Source organism: Trichoplusia ni, chromosome 8, assembly GCF_003590095.1.
Source record: "Trichoplusia ni isolate ovarian cell line Hi5 chromosome 8, tn1, whole genome shotgun sequence".
NCBI classification, from domain to species: Eukaryota; Metazoa; Arthropoda; class Insecta; order Lepidoptera; family Noctuidae; genus Trichoplusia; species Trichoplusia ni.
Window position 1 is genome coordinate 15811490 of NC_039485.1, and position 14814 is coordinate 15826303.

The following is a 14814-nucleotide window of genomic DNA, read 5'->3' on the forward strand; positions in this document are numbered from 1 at the left end:
GTGATATTGAGCTTTGTTTCGTATATCGCTAAGAATCTGTAAGTTGAAAGTGTAAGTAAGTGTGTGTAAGTAAATCGGTAAGAAAGGACCAACCGGAGTCCTTAATCATACTCCGTTCGTATCCGATACTAGTCGGCAATCCCGATAGATAAGAGGAAATAAACCGTTGTATCATTTAATAATGAATTATTCTCAAGATAGTTACTATAACATTTTCTTATTTGCTTGAATGCGACATAGTAAGACATATCCTTTGGGGTTGTCCCTAAAGGATATGCGCCACTCCAATACGAATTGTATTGGACTTTATTTTTACTTCAGCGAAGCCCTTTCCCTTCCGTTTATTTATTCATTTCACATCAAATATACCTTTTTATGTCTTATTATGATAAATATTTGTTATTCCTATCTAAATAACACCTTTCAAGATACGTAGTTAATTGTATTTATTAATTATCGACCGAGAAACACCAAAATTCCGGCCGTCTCATTGGAGTTTTCACAATTTCGTGAATACCAATCTTCCTGACTACCAGTTTAACTAAGCTTCTATCAACCAAAGAGATCCTTCAAAACGCCTTCCAGGGATCCAATCTCTTAAATGCCACGCTACTTTTCTTAATTTTACACCATCAATCCTGCATTATTTAAGAAAGATTTCCTCAGGCGTATCAATCGAGATCACCCACCTATCAGATCCAACCAGGATCCACAACATACTCTGTTTTACAAAACTAAAATCCAAACAATCCCGTCCCACAAACTACCATCTAATACTTGCTACCAGCAATCCCTATCATCATAAAAACACATTACATATTCGACAAGCGAAGTAGTCACAATTCTTATGAGCCGCGCGTCTCGAGACGTGCCGCGGCGCTCGTAATCACCATATGCTGTCCTATTGAACTGGATGCGGTGTTTACGTGTTACGATACCTCTTACTTAATGAGTCTTTAAATAGATATTCTATCATTGTTTTTTTTTTGTAGTATTAACCATTTAACGTGAGTCACACTTGAACATTTCTATAGTCTAACTATTATGACTATTGGCGGAAAAGTGAATGAAGTTACTCGGTCTGCATTTGACGATTTCTTTTTTATTCTTGTATTATTAATTACCAAACTTGGAAGATTTCCAATGTATTAAAAATTCGGGACTCCGCATTGTTGCCCCGTCAAACGCCAACTTATTGTTCATATTAAATCAAGTATTTTTTTTAAACTAAGCATATCAAAGATCACGTATTACATCTTAAGTGTTTATTTAAAGCATGACATTATCTACAACAGTATCTTAAGAAATCACTTAACACAATTATGCTGTGGAGGAAAAATAGAAGACATATAGGCAGTCGTACAATATTCGGCTACATCCGAAAAAGACTCCGACCTCCAACATAACCAAGAAAAGATTACGCACAAAAACGATTAACCAACCGAAAGTTCCAATTCCAAAAAGCCACAATTTGGATAACTAACCAAAAAAATGAAAGCACAAAACCGCAGCGAAATAAAAGTGGGTCATCGTACAGTAACAGCCGGTCGCGTCAGTGCTAAGACAAAAGGTGGAATGATAGCATCGCGGCTTTTCTCAGGCTGTTGCGTTAGACGTGGGCTGTGGGCCGAGGTGCGGGCGGCAGCGGGGCGGAGGAACAGATGAGGGTCATCAAGCCAAACCTCTTAAGTGGTAAAAGTCGCGTGTTCGATCCCCGAGAAGGACAAGCATTTGTGTGTTCCATGAAAGATTATTTTGTATCTAGGTGTCTTTGAGCACGTGACTTGAATATTCGTGAAAGCTCTCATGATACAAGGAATAAAATCCTAAGAGCGGAAGCGGAAAAAACCTTGAAAAAAGTTTTAGCCACTGCCGTCATAATAATATGACCTAGGCATAAAGGTCTGAAGTGATATCCACTCTCCAGTTATTAAAAACTTAAATCTTAAATCTAGCATATTATGCCGTAACCTTTTGTGTAAAACCCAGTCAAATTCCACGAATACCTCAAACGATGAATAGTTATGCGCAGTAGACAAGGCACAACTGAAAATCAAATACACTTCGATAAATAAACCTTAAACCTGAAGCAACAAGGTCTATTTTCCTAGCTCACATTACAAACTATAGTCTATACTCTACACACAGTTTTACGTCTCCATCGCGTGTTTCTAATAACAATTGACGATCGTCACACGTCGACTTAGTCCCTGCATCATCATCAGCCTATCGAAGTCCACTGCTGGACATAGGCCTCTCCAAGTGCACGCCACTGAGATCGATTTTCGGCTTCTCGCATCCAGCTCCTGCCAGCCGTCTTGCGCAAGTCATCACTCCACCGTGCCTGAGGACGTCCTACACTACGTTTGCCGAGGCGTGGTCTCCACTCTAGAACTCGTTTACCCCAACGGTTATCGGTTCTTCGGCTAATATGGCCAGCCCACTGCCACTTCAGCTTGCTGATTCGGTGGGCTATGTCGATGACTTTGGTTCTCTGACGGATTACCTCATTTCTGATGCGGTCCCTCAGAGAAATACCGAGCATAGCCCTTTCCATAGCCCGCTGAGCGACTTTAAACTTGTGAACCAGCCGTACCGACAGTGTCCACGTTTCGGCTCCGTAAGTCATGACAGGTAGGACGCACTGATTGAAGACTTTTGTCTTTAGGCACTGTGGGATCGACGATGTTAGGACTCGACGTAACTTCCCAAATGCAGTCCAACCCAACTGAATTCTCCTATTCACTTCGTCCTCAAAGTTGTTTCTACCTAACTGCAACGTCTGCCCGAGGTATACATATTTCTGAACAACTTCGAGAACGGCGCCGTGTATCGCAATCGGTTCCGGTAGAACATGTTCATTGAACATGACCTTGGTTTTGTCCAAGTTCATCCGTAGGCCGATGCGTAGAGAAGATTCAGCCAGGCCGTTCAGCATCTGTTGTAGGTCCTGCAGCGTTTCCGCCATGATGACAATATCGTCAGCAAATCGCAAGTGAGAGATGTGTTCGCCATTGATGTTGATGCCGCGTCCTTTCCAGTTCAGCGTCTTGAACATATCCTCCATTGCATTAGTGAACAATTTCGGGGAAATAACATCCCCTTGTCTCACTCCTCGATGCAACGGTATGGGCCTTGTTTGCTGATTCTGTACTTGGACGGACATTGTAGCGGCTTCGTAAAGACATCTCATCACTTGGATGTATCGCCAATCTACTTGACAACGCTGCAGGGACTCCAGAACAGACCAGATTTCCACCGAGTCAAAGGCCTTCTCATAGTCCACAAATGCTAGACACAGGGGCTGATTATACTCTTCGGTCTTCTGTATAATCTGCCGCACTGTGTGGATGTGGTCTATGGTGCCGTATCCGCTCCGAAACCCGGCCTGCTCCGGCGGTTGGAATTCGTCGAGTCTTCGCGCAAGTCGGTTCGTGATCACTCTTGAGAACAGCTTATAGACGTGGCTTAGGAGGGAAATGGGTCGATAGTTCTTCAGCTGGGTTTTGTCTCCCTTTTTGAAGAACAGGACGACAACACTCCTACTCCACGCCTCTGGAGTTCTCCCTTCAAACAGGACGGCATTAAAAAGCTTTTGGAGCTCCCCTAGTAAGGGGTTTCCTCCTGCTTTTAATAGCTCTGTTGTAATGCCATCCTCGCCAGGGGCTTTTCCATTTTTGAGCTGTCTCAGAGCGATCTCGATTTCGCCACTGCTGACTTCTGGCAGGTCTTCGGTGAAATGGCGTGTTAATGTGGCTCTGGGATCCTCATTTCCGGGATCAGGTCGAGATGCATGCGATGCGTATAGCCGGCCATAGAAATTTTCCACTTCCGTAAGGACTGCCGGCACCGAAGAGACGACTTCTCCACTTGTTGTGGTCAGCTTCGTCAAGTGGCTTCTTCCAAGAGATTGTACGAACACCTTTGACCCCCGATTCAGCTCAATTGCTCTTTCAATGTCTAGAGTATTGGAGCACCGGAGGTCGCGTCGTACGTGCTTGTTGATCTCTTGGTTTAGAGCCCGCTTAGCTGACGAAGTGACAGGCGGGTTTTCACGTCGTTTCTTCATAAGCCCTAATGTCTCTTCCGAAAGCTTTGATTTCCTGCCCTTACGCTGCATGTTACAGAATCTCGAACCTTCCTCCCTGAGGATCCGAACCACATATTCGTGGTTCTGGTTAACGTCTGTTGTGGTTTCCACGGCGGCAAATCGGTTCTCCAAATTTGCCTGGAACGTTTCAGATCCTGTCATGGTTTGGAACAGTGTTGGTCGGAGCCTGGCCTTCATCAGACGGAAACGTTCGGCCTTGAAGTTGATATTCAGAGAGCCTCGGACAAGTCGGTGATCGCTCCCGGTATTAAACCTATTGATCACGGAGACGTCTCTGAATATGTGCTTCTTGTTCGTCATGATGAAGTCAATCTCATTTTTAGTCATAGTGTCGGGGCTTTGCCACGTCCACTTCCTTTGAGGCTGCTTTTTGAAAAAGGAGTTCATCAAAAAGAGCCCCTCGCGTTCGAGGAAGTTGACGAGCATTTGCCCCCTATGATTCCTGCTTCCAAATCCATGGGATCCTACTGCCGATTCGCCGCAAATCTGTACTCCCACTTTAGCGTTAAAGTCCCCCATGACAACGGTGTAATGGGTCTTTGTAGTGAAGTGGAGGGCCCTTGATATATCATCAAACATATCCTCCACTTCATCGTCTGAATGTGTCGAGGTCGGTGCGTACACTTGCACGACCTTAAGGCTATACCTGTCGGTGAGCTTTATGATAAGGTACGCTACCCTGTTCGACACACTAGACACCTCCACAACGTTATCAGCTAGGGACTTATTAACCAGAAACCCAACGCCACCTTGAGATTGTTGGTCTCCCTCTCGGAAGTTCATTAGGTGACCTGATTCGAGGGTTATGGTGTCCTCCCCCTCTCTTCGAACTTCACATAACCCTAATATGTGCCACCTAATCTTCCCAAGTTCCACCTCGAGTTGCGCCAGATGCGAGTCAAGCCGTAGCGTGCGGCCGTTGTACGTCGCAAGAGTCAGATTTGTTTGGTGGCCTCTCGTAACCCGGAGATTCTTCGCACCCCCTGTCCCGCCGTAACCACGGTCGCCACCGTGACCGGGAATAGCGGGACTGCCGGGAACTAGGGGCCGTGGCTTTTGTGTGCTGCCCATAGAGGTATTTAGCCTACTGCTATCACGCTGGCCAGACGGGTTGATAGAGGGTTTTTTTTTCCGAGTTTTCCTTCTCTCGCACTGGTGTTCGGTGCATTTTGACTCCATTAGTCGACTTCTACGACACCCACTGGAAGAAGGGGTAGCGACATATGTATTCTTTAGCCGTCGCTACACGGCACAGCCAGCACATAACACCCCTCCAGTCCCTGCATACACGTTGCGATACAAGTCGAAAACCAGTTTCGCTGTACGGATAGACGAGTGGTCGAGATCACCACGCCAAACCCACTTTGCGCGACGTGTCGCGGCTTCGATCTCCGCGTAAATCAAGTGTGTTTGTATTCACGAATGCTTGTCCTGGAGTCCCGAGTCTGGGTATCTTAGTGCATGTGATTAGAATTTTGTAAAACTCCCCGGGACACAAGGATTTAATTCTAAGCTGTTTTTCTTTTCATAAAAAGATTTCCACCATGTACTTACACTTGTTAAGGTTCGCATAGTATGGTAGGATATCGATACCCCATGTACGAAAGGGTTTAAGGACAAAAGGGGTGGAACTTAAGTGGTATATCAATGCTCACCCCTATTTTTAAGGGGTGTTATGTGCTGGCTATGAAAATGCAATGAACACCACTTATATTGAGTGGTTGTGGTTAACGACCGTCTCAAGTGGGATTCGATGCTTTTGAATTAAATTTTATTTATTTCATTTACACGAGGGCTTTAAATAACGCACTTATTTAATGGATTAAAAACTTGCTAAAAGCATTTTGAGAGTATGAAGGATAGCAATCCCTATAAATATATTTTTTAAATGGGCTTATAACATTGTTTATACAAAGATGCAATTCAAAGATATGCCCAATCATAAGTAACCCCAATTGTCAAACCGTCAAGACATTTAAGAATATCTTACAAGTTGTGTTAATCATAAATTAAACACTTACAACTTGGACCAAGCCGTACCTAAAGTTGAGAAATGGTCCTGTGAAGTGTACCAACACGATATGAATTAACTTACTATTGTAACTAATGGGTATAATATAACATCGGGTGTTGTTATACAAATGTAAGGAGAATGGCGTCTTTTAAGACAAGGAAAAAGGGAAAAATTCTATAAAAGATTGAGTTAATCGACTCGCTTTCCCGCTGTCATGATTAAGGACTCCCGTTGGGTTTGAAACTATCCAGCCAGACTATCCCGTTGCGTCATTTACTTATTAATGATCCTCACGAAAGTTTCTATACAAAAAATCAAGTTTATATCATATTCAGGGAAGGTACCGGACTCATTCCACATTCCATTCGTTCCAGTTTCCGATGTCAATAAGAAATCCTACTACTATTATAAAGGCGAAAGTTTGTAAGTATGGATGTATGGATGTTTGTTACTCTTTCACGTAAAAACTACTGAATGGATTTGAATGAAACTTTACCACAATATAGCTTATACATCAGAATAACACATAGGCTACAATTTTTGAGGTTTCGGGACGAACCTGATGTCCACGATTTCCAAAAAAATATTGGACACATATTTTTTCTTCACTTGCTATTACAAATCTGCAGTTACATTTTACCAACCACAAAATCTAGTACATTACCATAATTTCTCAAAGTTACCCTATTACTGTTATAAAGCAAGACGTTACACTTCTTCCGCATAGCGTTGTCCCTCTTCCACAAATTCACGAATGTTGCTTCAAAAGTTCATGTGTACGGGTAGTGATGATTTTAGACCATTTATAACATAACTACAGGTCGACTTCCGTTCGCAATCACAACAGGCCTTGGCATCTATTAACACCGCTATGAATCATTACATTTGAGGCACAAATCACGATTGGAAGAGGTAATTGTATGTATGTGTGTGCATGTGAGTGATTTGGTAAATATCATACTATTAGCATCCGCGTATGAAATTCTGAAGTTAATAATGTAATATTCGAAGCTTATAGTGCACTATCTAAATACCCAGGGATAGCAAAGATTAAGACTAGATACTGAGTCACTTCTGGACAAATGCCTCTACTCTCTCAACGGATGATTTCAAATTCTACATAATCAAAAAATTTACTAGAAGTAGACTACCAAGTAGCACTGTAATTGAATTCCCTGGAATGTATTTAATATTTATTACCAGATGTTGCCCGCGGACCCACTATCCTATGTGTTAATCCTGGTTATAAACTATCTGTGTGCCAAGTTTCATCTTAATTCGTTGAGTGGTTTTTGCGTGAAAGAGTAACACACATACGTACATACAAATAATTAGCAGGATAGCAGGATCATGATTTCTGATTGCCTCGGGTAGCCTCACATTTCCACCTTTGGTGATTTCTCTCATAGATTATATTTTTTTATGATATAACTTGATCTATGACTAAAACAGATCTGTCTAGAACTTGATCATTCCCCGGATTGGTCGGACTCGAGATTGAATGAACGCACTGACGTTTTGACGACCTCCGTGGTCGAGTGGCGTACGCACCGGTTTCAAGGTGTCGCTAGCTCTGAGGTCCCGGGTTCGATCCCCGGTCGGGTCAATGTAAAAATTAACATTTCTACATTGCCTCGGGTCTGGGTGTTTGTGGTACCTTCGTTGTATCTGAATTCCATAACACAAGTGCTTGAGCAACTTACTTTGGGTTCAGAACAATTGTATGTGATGTTGTCCGCATTTACTGACATTGAAAACATTCAGCACATGACATCATGCAAGTCTAGCCCACGATACCTGCCTTAAATAATGTCCTTATGATGTATTCGTTTTAATATCAACAAGGATCTTTTAATTTTGGCGTCAATGGTAGACTGTCTAGAGGTGAATGCATGAATTTTCGACTTCACGAAAAATATCTGCTTGGTAAATTGGTTAAAGCAGACCCAGAGATCTTGTCTCGAATTTTCTTCATTCACATTTCATCCTTTTATTACTTCAATGGCGTGGAAAGAAATTGTTCTTTCCAATTTGAATTAATAATTAATAAAGTACTGGTAACTTAAATCCCAGAGATCCGGGTGCTGTGTCGGAATTTAAGGAAATCTTATGTCTACCAATAGGCTTCGAAAGCCTGAGTTTGAAAATAACTTTTAAAAATCCCATATCCGTAATTGCCTTCTTTAAGTTCTAAGTTTCTTACCGGCATCCTAATCCACAAGGTCTCCGCAACATTAAATACCTACCATATACCTTTCAACACAGTCCTAAATTCCGCTTTTTCATTCAGCACCTCCTTGCTCCACAGCCCGGTCATCACGCCCTATTGTGTGCGCCTGCTATACCCAGCGTGGTCCATTGTGATCACTATACTGTGTGTACTGAAGCGTCGTTATGTCACGTGTGATGTCATTACTGAATTAATGTCAATGTCGGGTTTAGTTGGGGCGTGGTCTCAGTGACAGCGGGACGCGAGAAGAATGATCATATTTGTATTAATCGTACAGAGGTAAAACTTGTTTTGTTACAGGAGGTAGTTTTATAATCTATTGAACCAATTTTGGAAAATCTTATACCAAGTTATTGAATTGCGAAAGGCTTTAGATTAACCCGAAATTATTGGCAAAATGAAGTGTTGGTAGGTCAGCTAGTATATTATTTATGTTTATTTAGATTATTGATGATTAAATTATCAAGTACATAAATAGATACTAATCTTGTTCGGTTCGAAGTAAATAAAATGATTTGCCGATTTGCATGTTTCGGTTGAGTGCCATTGCCAAATACATTATTACTGACATTACGATTTTTATAAAAGAAGGAGCGACAATTCCTCTTATCTATACTAACATATAAAGCTAAAGAGTTTGTTTGTTTGTTTGAAGGGCTTCCGTTCAAAAATTGTAACCTATATATTCTAACCACGCGGACGAAGTCGGGGGCCACAGCTAGTAGTGATATAATTGCCGTTTGTGGAAAAGAGACCTTGCTCTAGGTGGTGCAGTGAGCTATCCGGATCCCATTTCCACGATTGTTCTTTAAAAAACAGCTTTTCGCTCGCTTCTATATTAATTATAGCTGCAAGGATGCTGCTACGAACCTCCATACTAAATTTCAGCGACATCGGTCTAGCTGTTTGAGCATGAAGTGGTAACAAACATACTCACATACTTTCTCATTTACAATGTTAGTGTGATGAAATTGCTTGTCCAAACAAAAACTACTCTCACTACGGCACCGGCGATGGCGAAAAACTATTGTAAAATCCTAATAAAAAAACCACAATTACTTACAGCCACGTAATTTAGCGTGAAATAAATTCATCAGAAATGATCAACACTTGAGAACTCGAGACACTGCCCTACTTCGATAACGCATATTATTACATGCCACAATATTCAACTGAAGTGTATGTACACTTAATTATAACTTCAACTATTTTAATTGGCACTCGACATACTGTTAGACCTAATTCATATTATACAAACTACGACTTCTGTAACATCACAATGATAAATACAAAAATTCTGTGTTTCTTTTTCACAAGGCTTTTGGAAGCCGGCTACCAGTCTCGATAAATTCAGCTGAGCCCCGTATGTTACCTCGCGACACAACACAACACATGTTACTGTGACACAGTATCTCATAGTAAGACTGCGCGTCACAACTGTAATGACTTGACGAGTGTCAATTATCAGTATAAGACTTTCGGGACCATCCAGCATTCGTGGATCAGACAATTGCTTGAGTTGTGGTTTCTTGCGTGGTGAGTCATCTTGGTGAAAAGTGCAATCAAAGAAAGCTTAAAAAATAAGTTACAAGAGAGTAAAGTAAAACTGATGAAAATGCAGATTTATTATATGTTTTATAAGGAAAAGCTTCGTTTTAATCTAAAGCACGAAAACCTCATTATGATGATAATATAAGCAAAATCTCATTTTGATCGACAGCCTTTTATCAAAATCGCTTCTTTTACAATTTTCCCCGCTGCCAGTGCGACCTCGACTTTACACGGAGACAATAAATTATCATATTTATGAGATCACACGTGACTACAACCTGTAGGGCCGGTTATTATATCTAGCTGTTGTTATGTATATTATGTGTACACATTCATATGAATATATTATATTAATGAGATGTGATTTACACGGAGAAATGTAATTTTTTTTATTCAAGACCGCAGAAAAAAGGAGTGTTTTGTCATATTTCAGAATCCAATCCACCAAAGCATAATAGTATTATAAATTTCCGCAAGCAAAAATTAATTCAATTCGCAAAAAGAATTATATCGCTGGGATCGAACCTGAGACACGTTGCTCACAATTATCTAATAGCATGGTGACCAATACCAATCGGCTATCCGTGCAGTCAACTTTTGCCCATAGTACCGTCACTGCCCGTCCCCGTCCCGCTATATCCGCGAATCCGCTCCGCGCCCCTCCCCTCCCCCCAGTTCCGCACGGCATCCGTCTGGCTGCGTAATTGACCGCGTCCTGCCCGATCCATTTCCTGTTTCGCTATGTCACTAGCTCTACTGAACTCCATGTTTCTCTGTGTGTGTTTGTTACATAATATTTGTTTATGTGTGTACATAGCAAAATAATAGTGTACCTTGCGAATGCTGTCACATGACGAATGTGGTAATCGGGGCAGTGTTAGACGAGCAATTTATAGGGTATCTACACAGCGGGGAGTGTGACTAAAGTGTATATGATTAAAATATTGAAACCTGAACAGTGGACAGATATTTGCGAATATAAACGCGTGGGTGCTATGAATAGTACCGGAGGAGAGAGATGTAAAGGAGACAAAATGGATGTATTATGAGCTCTTTCTTGGCACGGGATGATATTTAGCTTTGATGTTTAAAAACTTTGGATAACTTAGATTTTTTGTAGAACAGTTAAATCTTATCTTAGTGTTGAAGTCATTTTAAATAACGTCTAAATAGTACAAGCAATAAATTATGAAATGTTTTGTCTCCGTCGTAACCTCCTTTAGCACAAAACCGAAACTTTTTACTAGATTTACATTAACATAACCACACACACGCACAAACACAGAGAGAAACTAATTCTCTTACCAAATAATTTCCAAAAATCGCCATATATCTATATCTAAACCCAACAGTCCGTCATGTCGACACCCGTACATCCGGGCAACATTTCTCAATAGTCACTAATTACATCGACCATCAATTTATAACGACTGCCCATGTACTGGCGACGCAATCACTCACTCTGGCGATGACGCATAGTATAGTGATCCTACTGTTTATGAAGGATAGGTAGAGAGTGGTAAACGAAAAACTATGGAGACAAGAGTTGATAAAAAATGAGGAGAGGAAGTGACGGCTATTCCACATATAATAAACGAAAGAATCAACAAAATCCGTTCATCCAGTAAGGAGATATGAGGAAGCAATTGAAAAGAAAATAGAGATTCCTCTGTTTTGAAGGTCGTCGGTTAAAAGTTAAGAGCCATCTGATGTGGTAACGACATGTCAAAAGAAGGAGTATGAGTGTTACAGCTTGCTTCAGATCTATCAGCATAAAAGGTACAAGCCTCTGACCTGGTGGTGTTCAAATATATGTATGTTTGACCATAATGAGATGGATATTGTCTTAAACCTATTTCCCATTTGCCTGAAAAGCAGCCCGTGCAGATTTTCACATAAGATATAAGTCCTTTAGTTCAGTTTAATTTAGCGCATGTGATTTGGACGTCAGTAAGTTTTAGTCCAATCTAACCAAGGGGTATCGTGTTGCCCAGGTAACTGGGTTGAGGAGGTCAGATAGGCAGTCGCTCCTTGTAAAACACTGGCACTTATCTGAGTCCGGTCCGGTTAGACTGGAAGCCGACCCAAACATAGTTGGGAAAAGGCTAGGCCGATGAGACCTGAAGGTTTGGAAAATCTATAATTTTCTCATTGTTTTGCCTACAAAATACAACTTCATCGGTACCTTCAATGAGCACAACTCCATTACATAAAACGACATTCGCAATTCCATTTACAAATAACACATTCACAAATGGAACACATTTTGAATTCAGAACACTGCCCATCATTCATCGCTCGCGTCTCGCGCGGAGCGGACGTGTGTATGGCCACTATTAAACGGGATGGACAATTAAAATATGTAATTTATGTAGTTTATTTTATGTTCTGTTATCATTGTATTAAGTAAGTTGATTGATTCATTATTAATTAATGATTGTTTTATAACTTGTTTAAGAGTAAATGAGATTATTGAGTCATTTGGCATGTAAGTACTCGTTGCCATTTATTATTTAAATTAAAGTAATACTAGCCTCCGTGGTCGAGTGGCGTACGCACCGGTTTCAAGGTGTCGCTAGCTCTGAGGTTCCGGGTTCGATCCCCGGTCGGGTCAATGTAAAAATTCACATTTCTACATTGTATCGGGTCTGGGTGTTTGTGGTACCTTCGTTGTATCTGAATTCCATAACACAAGTGCTTCAGCAACTTACTTTGGGTTCAGAACAATGTATGTGATGTTGTCCGCATTTATTTATTTATTTATTTACTAGATTTAATTCCTATAGAAAACCATAGGTGCAACCGCATGCAATACCTGCACAAATAGATAATCTCATAAAATACAAGCATATACATGAAAAAACAGAACTTTTGAACATATTCTAGTGAAAGCACTTCAAAAGAAACTCCTCGAGAACAGAATCTTTTGAAGTCAGTTAAAAAGTCACCATAAAACAGGAGTCAACACTAATTGCGTTCGCCCCACTCGAGACATCGTCGGGGTACAAACTACCAACGACTGCATGAATAAATGTTGTTTAACCCTCCGGACTACCCTCCCTCGTGAACCGTGTGACGTCATCAATAAACATGGCCGACTGTGGAAACAGCTCGTTATGGAGCGAGGGGTAGAGGAGTTGGGAAAAACAAGGGAGACGTGAAAACTATTCAGAAACTTTTTGCTTATTTTTTAGTGGACTGCATCTGAAACTGAACACTAATTTTGGATAGGTATTTCTTCTGATGATAATGAATGAATGAAATATATTTTGTAAAGGTTTTTTTTTCTTTTTATAGAATAGATTGAGAATGATGAATACTTAACTGTTTAAAACATAACAAGAACGCTGTTTTCCTTTAGGAATAAGCACAGACGTTAAGGTAATGAATTAAAATTTCGAGTGACGTCACATTTTGCTACTTATTACCACAACGTTACGTCACCAATATTTCTGAACTATAAGGCACTTTACCTATAACATCTTTTATGGTTCATATAGAAACAAACAACGCCTTTTTAACTTTTTATTCATTACTTTAATATAAAAACACAAAAATTTAAAAATAGGTTTAAACCATCCAACAATGCACTTACACACACACACGCAGACACACACGCTGATAACAACTGACCTACCGCAACGTAATCAATTAACCAGCATAGTAAATGTCACTTACAGTTAACTAGCATTTCTATTACAACGACACATGGTTGCATTTCGTTAAACCTATATTAGGGTATAACGAACAGCCTTCATACAACGGAATAAGGTTTAAAATTAAACTTAAATCAGTCTTAACAAAAGGAATAGAGTCCTTATAACAACTGAATAAGGTTGTTTTTAGCACTAAAATGAGTCTAATTTCAGTCGCCCCTTGGGTAGGAATAGTAGTCTTATTACAAGGGGATAAGGTTGATATTGTGGTATATTGTTGTTTAGTATATTTGACGCCAATCTGTCGCAATCAATACAGAGTTTACGAGGTGCGGTGGACGTTGTACGGGATTTTATAATGATTAGCGTTTATTACTCAACTGCAGCAGGAGGGTAATGTATTTTTACTGGTACATAGTAGGTTAGGTATAGATAATAAAATACATATCATAAAAAAAGTATTTTTAAATAGGACCTTTTTCAAGGAACAAACCTATTTTTTGTTGAATCTGCTGTAAAAATTTTACCTATCACGGTTTATGAGATACAACCTGGTGGTACACGGACCGTCAGACATCGAAGCTTTTGTAACAGGGTTCAGTTTTTACTCTTCATGTATGTCGAAACAAAAAAATGTCGTACCCAGAAACAAAATCGCTGGGTTTTTCCTTAAGTTATCAAAATCAGTTTATTAATTTAGGAGTAATACCGTATAATATAAACAGAATATGTACTTATAAAATATATAAGTATACTCACTCAGTAAAACGTGAGGGTACAATCAATGCGAGCTCCTTCTTGGAATCATGCACAACACTGAAACAAGTATAAAAACACACGTTAATACATACAACTAACAAAAATCTGTCAAAAATACAAAATTACAAAAAGCAAATTATTTTATATGCGAGGATCGTTTTAAAAACGTGTACCTAGGCCGTCGCCTTCAAAACTGAGGATAAATTCAAAGAGATCCCATAATAGGCAAGCAGTTACAGTATTTCAAAGAATTAAGCTTACAGTATACGCTCTAAAAAGAACACCCTCTGTACGACGCAGTCGGATAACTAATGGTAGTTACAAATTTTACGAAAGCCCTGCGGTCCTTCAACATTATTTTTGTAGAAAGCCCACAAACCAAGTTTCAAGTGCTCAGGTTGTAATAATTTCCGCATTCCGTAGCTATGACCCACAGATAGACAAACAAAAATATCTAAAACTACATCACCGTCTACACGATTCAACTATGAAA

General features: G+C 40.2%; 1 protein-coding gene across 5 annotated transcripts in view; it reads right to left on the reverse strand.

Moving 5' to 3' along the window:
• Nucleotides 1-14814, reverse strand: part of LOC113496708 (protein hu-li tai shao) — an 87875-nt gene that overhangs the window by 45264 nt on the left and 27797 nt on the right. For all 5 annotated transcript variants that reach the window (XM_026876012.1, XM_026876013.1, XM_026876015.1 and 2 more), the window contains exon 2: nucleotides 14322-14378. The gene's annotated coding sequence lies outside the window, so the exon portion shown is untranslated. The remainder of the gene's footprint in view (nucleotides 1-14321; nucleotides 14379-14814) is intronic.